The 10,825-nt window shown below is 39.7% G+C and overlaps 1 long non-coding RNA gene across 15 annotated transcripts in view; it reads right to left on the bottom strand.

Annotated features, from left to right (window-relative positions):
• Positions 1-6,249: 6,249 nt before the first annotated feature.
• The window catches only part of LOC310677012, a 224,281-nt gene continuing 219,705 nt past the window's right edge, over positions 6,250-10,825 (bottom strand). For all 15 annotated transcript variants that reach the window (XR_014510829.1, XR_014510830.1, XR_014510831.1 and 12 more), the window contains one exon: positions 6,250-7,714. This is a non-coding gene — a long non-coding RNA (uncharacterized lncRNA). The remainder of the gene's footprint in view (positions 7,715-10,825) is intronic.

Here is a 10,825-nt window from a genome sequence, read left to right as displayed (position 1 = left end):
TTTCTATATTCAACCTATTAAGATAAGCAAAAAGTGTCATGCTAATGATGCTGAATGTTAAGCCATGCACTGATTCAGAGCAATGGAATCATGGCCACTGAAGAAGGCACATCAAGAAAACTGTTATTGAAGAAATGTCTTGATGCACATAGATGATAGATTTAAAATGTTTCAGCAGAGTCTGTCCTAAAAGTATACAATGAAGGAAGAAGAAGAATGTTGATAAGACATTGCTTTTGGATCCTCACCTTTACTTATAATTTGCCTCTGGAATTTGGCACATTGAAAGTTGCTTGCCTCTCTTGTCCCAGTGCACCTACTGACTGAAATCATCTGTAAGGGGTTGCAATATGGCAGGGTTAATGTTACCAGCTGTCATGGCACATTTGCGTTCTCAAATAGGGAATAATGATCTTTGGATGGAGGACACATATGTTACTCTGTTGTCATGGACTGATCATTACTTGGCTAAGTTTGACATTACGGCTGTCTGGGCCCAAATGTTGATGGTCTGCCCTCAATGGCTAATGCAACCTGAGGATGTTAAGGGAATTTCTAACAGCTTGGGCCAGTAATCCTCTTGGACCTCACTGCCCGCAAAGAGGGGATGAGCTCAAGGCAACCACTCCCAAGTGCTCCAGCTGAGCTGCAGAGATGTCTCAGAGGAACTGAGGGTGATGAAGCAACAGGACGAACCTCTGGAGTACAGGGATCACAAGACTCACAATGAATGTGACCTAACACAGGTAAAAAACACATCTGCAGTCATACTCTGTGCTAGTGATGTTGTTGAAGGAAACTTACTGCACCACCACATCTACACAATGTCATTCAGCATAGCTGTTTCATGTGGCAAGAGGTTTCCTGGATGTGAACTCAAGGAAACAGAACCTGGAATCCATGAAGGTCTGTTGTGAAGTGTTGTATCCATTTGCATATAAAAGCACATCCAACCAGGATGCCATAATTAACAAAGTGGCATAAGAGCATAGGAAGAGCCCCACTGTATTAGCCTGAAGGCCCATCTAGTCTAGTATGCTGTCCTCACAGTGGCCAATGATATGCCTATTACAAGCGGGACATGAGCACATCAGCACTTTACCCACTTGTGGTCCCCAGTAACCGGTATTCAGAGGCATACTGGAGCTAGTATACAGCTACCATGGCTAGTAACCACTTACAGTGGTACCTCGGGTTAAGAACTTAATTCGTTCTGGTGGTCTGTTCTTAACCTGAAACTGTTCTTAACCTGAAGCATCACTTTAACTAATGGGGCCTCCTGCTGCCACTGTGCTGCAGCTGCACAATTTCTGTTCTCATCCTGAAGCAAAGTTCTTAACCTGAGGTAATACTTCTGGGTTAGCGGAGTCTGTAACCTGAAGCATATGTAACCCGAGGTACCACTGTATAGCCTTCATGAAACAGTTATGGGTAGTTTTAAGACAGGTTCGGCAATCACTGCACCTTGTGAAAGTAAACTCCATAATTTAATTCCATAATTTAATTATATGAAATACTTTAATTGTGTGTTCCAGATCTTCCAACAATCAGTTTCATTGGATGCACCCGGCTTCTGGTATTATGAGACAGGAAGAAAAACTTATTTCTATCCATTTGCTTCACCCCATGCATAATTGTATACAACTCTTTCTTGTACCTATTTAATCACCTTTTTTCTAAATGAAAAACCCTCAAATGTTTTAAGTTTCCACACTGGGAAGCTGTTCCAGTCCCCATGTAGTTTACTGGCCCTTTTCCGAATGTTTTCCAGCTCCATGATGCCCTTTCTGTAGTACAGCAACCAGTAGCTGAACAGCATTCCAAATGCAGTTGCACTATATATTTGCATAACAGCAATATTATATTGACTGTTTTATTTGTGCTAATGATCCCTAACATGAAATTCAGCTTTTCCACAGCTGATGTACACTGGGTTGACATTTTTATTGAGCTATCAACCATGGCCCCAATATCTTTTTCCTGGTCAGTTATCATTTCTGACCACATAAGCATATATGCAAAGTCAAGATTTTTTTTCTCCCCAATGCATCACTTCACACTTGCTTACACAGAATCATATTTGCCATTTTTGGAGCTCCTCACAAGCCACCTTGAACAATTTGGTTGATCAGCAAATTTGCCCATTTTAGTGTTCACCCCTATTTCTAAACCCCTTATGAGGAAATTTAAATGTTATTGTTTTTCATTGCTATGTGTTTTAAAAGCTTTCATGGAATGGATATATTGTTTATATCTTGTTGAGGGTTTTGTTTAAAAGCATAATACAGAGCCTGTAAATATATAAATAAAAATTAAACATATACTTAAAACTATCATACTAAAATGACTAGGACATAGAGTTGCTTAACTCTGGTTGGATTATATTTAATACTAGCTTATTCTTACAGTATTTGGCTTTTGCAGTGTCATAATAAGCACCTTTATATGATCCTTTTGTTTTCCAAGTAAAAAGGGAATCAAATAATGAAACAGTGGAATCCTAACCATGTCTACTGAGAAGTGCCTCTTAGGGACTTCAGTGGGTCTTACTCAATTGCCGCTTCCAATCCCAACCCCTCTGATTTCAGAGTAAGTCCTACAGAATGCAATAAAACTTACTTCTGAGTAAACGTGGTTAGGATTGAGCTGCAAAGTCTTAATGCCTTTTAGTTTAATTAAAAACCTTCAACAAGGTTATCCTAAGCAAGTGCTGTAAATGCATTTTATATTGTGAAATATATGGAACTTGTTGTTATGACTTAAAATGACATTTGGGGAAATGGGTGCATCCATATGACAATTCAAACTTAAAGCATGATTGTCATAATAATGATAATCCAACTGAACATGACAGACACAAGATCACTTGCTATTCCTCTCATTTTTATTTTTATTGTTTGGACTGATGTTTGTTGGGAAATTGCTAAATAGCATTCAAAACAGACAGTTGATTAGAACACAATCTAGGAGGGAAGAGAAAGTCATGGAAGGGTTAAGAGATGTATGTAAAACAATGATTTTCCTTTTTAAAATTAAAATGTACAAATAAGCTGGTATCAGGGAGACTAGGTGATCTTTCATTTCCACCGCACTGAGCACAGCTCACACCAGCAGAAGACAGCCATTAATGTATGCGTCTGGCTCAATCTGGTCTCCCAACTAGGAATTCATCAAATTGTTAATATCACTCCTTTTTTGTATGCATCACACATCATTGTGTCTCTTCGTGCTGCAAGAGGTTGCTTTTTTTATAGAGTCACTAGCTGTAGCAGGAGCTGATTATACCATATTGTACTGTACAATATTACACGGATAGAAAAAAACATTGAAAAAGACACATATACACATAGCTATTCATGTTTACCTATAATTCATCAACAAATTTGCTGCTGATCAGCCAAATCTTTGAATTACCAAAACAAAAACAAAAAAACCTTCATGCTGGACCATATCATGGATTCAGTAAATACATGACAATGTCACATGTCCTTATAGTCTTGAGTTGTATTTTGGTGTGATGGGAAAAGAAGATGTAGGTATCTTTCCATTTCTGACAATGCTGAATGGCAAAAAAAACCCCAATGTTCCTTTCCTCTGCTGTGTGTCGTATAACCAGTGCTCACCTGAGAGGTTCTGGTAAGTTCTGACTGAAAAAAACTCCTGCTCCTAACAATATCATTCCTGGGGAGATCTAGAAAGATCCGTAGGGATGGTTTGTATGTTACCTTCCTAATGTAGGATCATGTGTACTAATGTCCTCAACAATCACCAGAGTCAACAACCACAAATGTGGAAGGCCCTTCCCCCTAGACTGGACCCATCTTCCCAATGAGACAAGTGCCACTCACTCATCCTCAGAGCATTTTGTCACATTCCCTTGCTAGAGTTTGTGGGATCACCACACCACACCACCATATCCACACACATGGACCTGCTTCTCTATTGGAAAAGAAAGAAAGAAAGAAAGAAAGAAAGAAAGAAAGGGAAACTCCTGTGGGCAATTCCATGTGTGGCCATTGAATACTGTATCCACGGAAAGCAAGTTATTATAAAGTTCTTGTTTTTTTAAATCTGTTGTGAGATGCAGTATCTACTAAGTATCTACTTTGGCTGTTCTTGAAAAGATCAGCCAGAGTTCCATCCATTTATTACTCAGTGATATAACACATGCTTTGAGTGCAAAAGCTCCAAGATTCATTCCTGGCATCTGCAGCTGAAAGAATCAATGAGTAAACAATGCAAAAAACCCCACAAAAAAACCCCATTGCCTGTGATACTGCAGAACTATCCTGGAAGGAGAAATATCCTGACACATGCGCCCCCAAATAGCAACAGTACATAAAACTATATCCAGTTTATTAGGGAATCTCACACATTCATTGACTAGGAGTATGACTGCAATCCAGGGCACACTTACTTGGAAGTATACTCCACTGAACTCAGCAGTGCTTACTTATGACTGCCTAGGTCCAACTCGTAAAACACAATGAGCTTTAACAAAGGATTGTCTGAAATGGAAATTTTAGCCTTTAATTAGAAGTGCAAACTTGCAAACATGTGCAAGTGTTTAAACAGCCAGTGTGAAGTAGGAACCCTGTCAAAGAAAAGATCAGAAGTACCCAAATTCTGTTTGATTTATTCCTTCATTCTCCAGGAGCATATGAACATAGGAAATATAGTGTCAGAAAATTGGTCCATCTAGCTTAGTATCATCTACACTGAACAGTAGCAGTTTTGCAGCATTTCAGCCTGGAGTGGTTTCTAGCCCTACCTAGAGACGTTGGGAATTGGAACCTGAGGGTTTCTGCATGCAAAGCAGATGTTCTATCACTAAGCTATAGCCCTTCCCCATGTCTTAACCTCCTCTCTGCTAATCTGTCACAACAAAACTTGGAAGCCTCATTATCACCTCCTTCACATGCTAGAGGAAGGGAGGTCCCTAAAAGACTCAATAACTTTGGTAAATACGGTAATTATAGCTCTTTCTTTGAAAAAAAATGTCCAGGGTGTCCATTCCTACCACCCACCCATCTCCAATTTCCCCTCTTTTACACCACTGGACATCATAGGCTGCAACTTATTTATTCTTATGGAGGAACACAGAAAATTGCCTTACGCCAGGTCAGAACATTAGTTAGCACTACAATGACTGGCAGCTCTCCAGTCTTTTCCAAATCTACCTAGATGCCAGGGGCTTAATCCAAGACCTTTTGCACATACATGTGCTCTCCACAGAGCCCCTTCTGAATGAACTTCACTCTTTGGCTAGACTTATTTTGGCCTGAAACAATGGTTATTCTCAATCAACCTATGAGCACCATATTGAATTTATGCTCCTGTATTCCTTCAAAGGTGGGTAGAGCAACTGTTTGTGCAAATGTAACATCAACTGGATTCATATAGTATTATTATGGATTTTACTGGGCCAAAATCAAACGAACAGAGGTTGCATGGGAGCAATGATAGATTATAAAGATTTCTGCCCTTCCATTTATCTTATTGTAACTGGAAAATCTTCATTCAAGTGAAATATATACATTATTTCAGCTTTAATTAGTGTGTGTCAAAATGAGCACTACACATTTATTATGATGAACTGGTTTTGCCTGCAATACTATTTATTTGAAGACATCTTTCTGATTACATACATAGTCCTTTAGTTTAATACTGCTAGATCACAGCTGGATCAAGTATATAAACATGAGATTAAAAAAGAAGTTGCAAAAACCTATTGTTGCCAAAAAATGAATATGCCACGCCTTTGCCAAAAATGTGTTTCCCTGGGGGGGAGGGAACAAAACCCTATTTATTTATAACATTTGGGGCGGTGACTTTTTTTAAAAAATGCCTATACAATTATTCTGCAGTATAAGAACAATGTATTGTAATAACAGTGTTGATGCTGACAGTACAACAGTTCCTCCCACACACTGGGGGCAGGGGGTGGGAAATCAGCTGTAGCTGGAATATAATCCAAAATGGGGAATTGTTTGAATGCTTGTGATGTGCAATGCCTTTGTTTCAGACTGCAAAGTTTGAATTTTTCACAGTAGAGGATGGGAAAGATAATACAGGAAATTGAAAAAGCTTCAAGGACTATATGGAAATGAAAGCTGTATGTGAAGAAATCAATCCCAGTATATTTTAGGTCTTTTCAGTGCTATGCTAACAACTTGTGAAGCACCTATGTCTTTGCAGAACAAAATTGTGTTAACTAGTTTTGAGTAAAATAATCACAAGGGAAAACAATACATTTGATATTAGCTTTATGTTATAGTAAAACTATGGAAGTGCTATAGAATGCTGTGATGCTGGTTACAATCAGAGAAACAGAGATGAAAGCATTTAAAACATTGGAACAAAATGACAGGACAGGCAAATACCTATCTATAAACTTGCATCAAAACTTTATAGGTGGGAGGGGGAAGATACTGGTTTGCTAGGCCTCAGTGTGGAAATGGCAAACGAGTCAAGCACAGTTTCATTATCTAATCACAGGGGTGCTTTATTCTCCAGCACTCGAATGAAGGCCCAACATTAATTCAAAACATTAAAGAGTACAGTACAGCTGTTTGAATATATGAACCTGTAACACAGCACGTTACCATCTCTATTCTGCACAATGCATTTCTCTGTGGGCCAAAACATCACATGCCTCCCCCATCGACAAATATCTCTTTTTATGCTGCTAATATCGTGTAAAGTTAATCATTAAAGTCCAAAGTTGCTGGTTCCCCTCCGCCTAGGTCCCAAGAGCCTGACTTGTGATTGTTACTAAAAAACCTCACAAGTTAGGGTCTCAGGGACTAGGAAAAGTCCGATAAGATCCAGTCGAATTCTTCTTCAATTAATCAGATTGGGCTTTGTTGTTGTTTTAGAAAGTATCTCTTTCAGCAAGTGCGGAAGATATAACAAAAAGAGGCACCACTAACACTGACAAAACAGACCTTCAGTTGCATGAGCAAGATATTATTTAGATTTATTTATTTATTTAATAAACCCTCCCCTTTATAAAGGCTATCAAAGTTGTGCATGCAAAAGAAGTAAGAACAGGAAGCTAAAAACAGGTTACATCTGTTTCAAACAGACTTTTAAACACCCTCCTTCTATTTTTCCCAGTGGCTTAGACAAAGATTAAACAGTTCAGCATTATATCTTCACTACCATATTTACAGTGGGCCCTAAAACATTCTGCACCTTAAAGCCATTTTAGACCAAGAATGCCCTTTGGGTATCATTTATGTTTCCCCCCTTCTTTCTTTTATTGAATATGTATCTCTCTACTAATATGAAAAAGCACCTGACTTTTGAATGCAGATTTACTTTCCACATCCTAAACTGCAGAACACAATGACTTTGAGCTAACTTGTCATTCTTGGTCCCGAGTCGGTTGAACCACATTTGAACTTTCAAAAAATATTCTTCATACAGTTAACAGGCGGGAAAGAAGGTATTTTCCCCAATCACTTTTTGCTTTTAAAGTCCAAGACTTTTAATGGCACAACAACAATGCAGAAAAGATTTACTCTCTCTCCTTCGGCATCTGAGTCTCAATTGTAGAATGGAAAAGAAAATGTCTACTTTTAGGAACAGATCCATGATGTTCGGCAGATGAACCCAGAGCCAAAGAATCAGCAGCCATAAAGATCCTGGCCACTGAGGCAGAGACTGGTGTATATAACTCATTCCTGTCTTTCTTCATGATGCAGCTCAGCTTTAAAGGGAAAAAGAAAGTGGAGAGAGAAAACAACAGTAATCAAAATAATTAGTATCTCAAGTTGAAAAACAAGCTGATAAACTACACACACAAAAAATAACTGGAAGAAAATATTTATTAATTGACACCCCCTCCTTCCTAGGTAGTTTCATTATCCCTTGCCCCTCACCCCATTTAACGGAATGTCACTTCTAGATTCAGTACATGTTGGAGTACTTTAAATATTTTGATCGAGGAAAGAATATCATGTCACAATCAAACCCTTTCTTTGTCATTTGCTCTGCAGTAGACTTCGGACTGTTATGCCTCAGGCACGAAAGAGTTAAACAAATCACCAGAAGCCCCGTAATTTTTAGACATTTGGGCAAAAAATTAATTATCATGCTTTTTGTTAGAACTGTAAGATGATTTTCCAAAGCAATTTTTGACCATAGCTTCCAAACCAAGAAATTAGGAAGAAAAATCTAGCCCCTCTGTAAATATGACATTAACATAATTACACCGCCCCCCCCCATCACATAGACCCATCCTCCTTAGGGAATACATCTGATGCTCAGTAGATGGAAATCAGTCAGATTTCAGCTGCTCTCCAACGTACCTTTGCTTCTCACTGACTGACTGGGTTTTACCTCCCATGAATATGCGCGCGCGCGGGCGCGCACACACACACACACACACACTCAGACGGACATGCTCACTTACATACACTCAGACAGACATGCACACGCAGCTGCACAGACAAAACACGCACACACACGCGCGCGCACACAAAGGCAAGGCGAAACGTCGGATGCTGACTCAGAGCGGCTGCATGTGGAGGGGGTGGCAGCGGCTGGATTTTTCCCTGCACTCGTCATTTACATTAACTCTCTCTCCAGCATCCGCCCTCTGCCAGACCTGCTGGGCTGCAACATTTGCATGACGCTGTGACTCCAGCCTTGCGGGTCAGATGTTGCAAGAGGAAGGAGGAGAAGGGGTAAAAAGCAGCAGCAGCAGCAGCCCCAGTACACTCATAAGAAATGCCTTCATTTCTTCTAAACAGGTCCCTCTTCTGATTTTTCCCACCTTTCTACTTCCTCTGTAGCTGTATCTCAGTTGTTTGACATCTTTCCGGAAGAAAATGTCTTGAGCTGCAATAAGCCAGGAGCCTGACGGTCCTCCCCTCCCCTCCCCGTCCTATTCCCACCCCTTTCTCCCCCCTAATCAATAAGACAGATCTCCAAATGCAGTTGTGGAAACAGACTGTGCACAGACGTTCATCCGCGGTCTTCTGCCTCAGGAAGAGCAGACAAGCTCGGCTCACACACACACACGTGATGTAAGGAGAAATAATGCCAGCAATTCTTTAACAGACTTAGAATTTATTCTACGCCTTCATTCTCCCCCCCCACCCCCACCCGCCGCCTTTCCCCTGTGCTGAATTGATGAGTGGAAACGATTCTTCCAGTGTGCACATCACCTCTCTCCCAAGCTACAAGGTTGCAACGTTTCATCTCGGTATTTTAAACAAAACTAATGAAAATTAATAATTTTCATCCTAATGAGAATCTCTGCATTAAAAAAATAGAAAAAACGAGTCAGGCTGTCACCTAATAGGAATGGTGATTTATTCCCCCGCCCCTCCAAATTACTGCCTGATTCCGAGTCACTAATATGATGATAAAGCAGAAAGCTTCTGGGTTTAAAATCTGTAATAGGAAGGGGCAGTTCTAGACTTCAAAAAACAAAGTGACTGAGTGTCTGCCTCTGTGTGTGTATGTGTGAGAGAGGGGGGGAGCAAGGGAGAAAGAGAACAAAAGAATAACAGCTATACTGTATTGCACAAAAGCACTACAATGGTGCAGGCTTTTTTTATTCGAGCATTATTTATCATTGTATATCTATCAACATACATATGGAGCTATTTGACCACAGATATTCTGTAAATCTCAGCAAAAGGTTTACTAGCTGAGATGCAGAAAATGTGTGCCATGCTAGTTTCATAATGCAGTTATTTAATGTGCTTTGACTGGCTCTGTCTTAACACTTGGTAAATTTTAAATATGTGTTGTGCACTTAGTTCTGTGAAAAAGGAACACTATGTCAATATGATTTAAAGTACAGAATTCATGTAAGAAACAAGAGTACAGTACTCTGTCCCCAAGAGGAAAAAGTCTCTCAGCTTTCAGCAAACAGGCAGATCCCAGCATGCAGTGCCAACTAAAGTAGGGACTGGGCAAGCTAAGTGGACAGGCAGCATGAAGGGCCTCAATCTGCACAACATTCATATTAAAATACGAAAAACTACAACAGAGAAAAGAAGCAAGCGTTAGTATATGACCCCTAAAGAAGATTGTGCATCAATTAATACCATCAACGCTTTTAACCCCCACCCCAAGAAAGATAGTTAAGAAGCAGTTCCCCAGAGTGGCTGGGAAACCCCAACCAGATGGGTGGGGTAAAACAACAACAACAACAACAACAACAACAGACAAAAAGGCAGGCAAGACCACAAAAATTTGCAAGGCATGAAACCACACCAGACATAGCCCAACAAATGAAGGATTGAAATCAGATTTGGAAAACTGATAAAAATTACAGGATTGTGGCATTCAATTAACTGGTTTACTTTTTTATTTTTAAAAAACCGACAACACCTACAGTGTGACTATGTACTGCTATCAACTGTCTGCAACCTATACTGACTTCCTAGAGCTGCGCATATATTAGATTGGCCATTGCAAACCTATAGATGTTTACTCAGAATTAAGCCTTAATGTGACAGTGGGGCTTATTCCTAGGCACATTGGTAGGAATAAACCTCACGGAACACAGTGAGACTTCCTTGGAGTAATATGCATCAAATTGAGCTTGTGGGTCTACTTTTGCTAGAATTCATCATTATTATTTTTTATTTTACTTTTATTACTACTTTCTTTTTTGGTTACTCCTTCCAGCATCTTTGGTCTGCCCCTTTTCTTACCCTAGTAAACTGCTGTATTGCTGTCAAGGCGCGGGGCAGGTTACTATGTTTACAAGTGAGTGGTGCGTCCTGCAAACTACAAGATATCTCAACATCAGTGGTTAAAAATGTTCCCCTACAGAATATTTAGAAGCACTTGAATAAAA

Source organism: Podarcis tiliguerta (assembly GCF_965153285.1).
Source record: "Podarcis tiliguerta genome assembly, chromosome: 4".
In the NCBI taxonomy this organism is placed as follows: Eukaryota; Metazoa; Chordata; class Lepidosauria; order Squamata; family Lacertidae; genus Podarcis; species Podarcis tiliguerta.
Note: the sequence above shows the minus strand (reverse complement) of the source record. Positions and strands in the feature narration are given on the sequence as shown.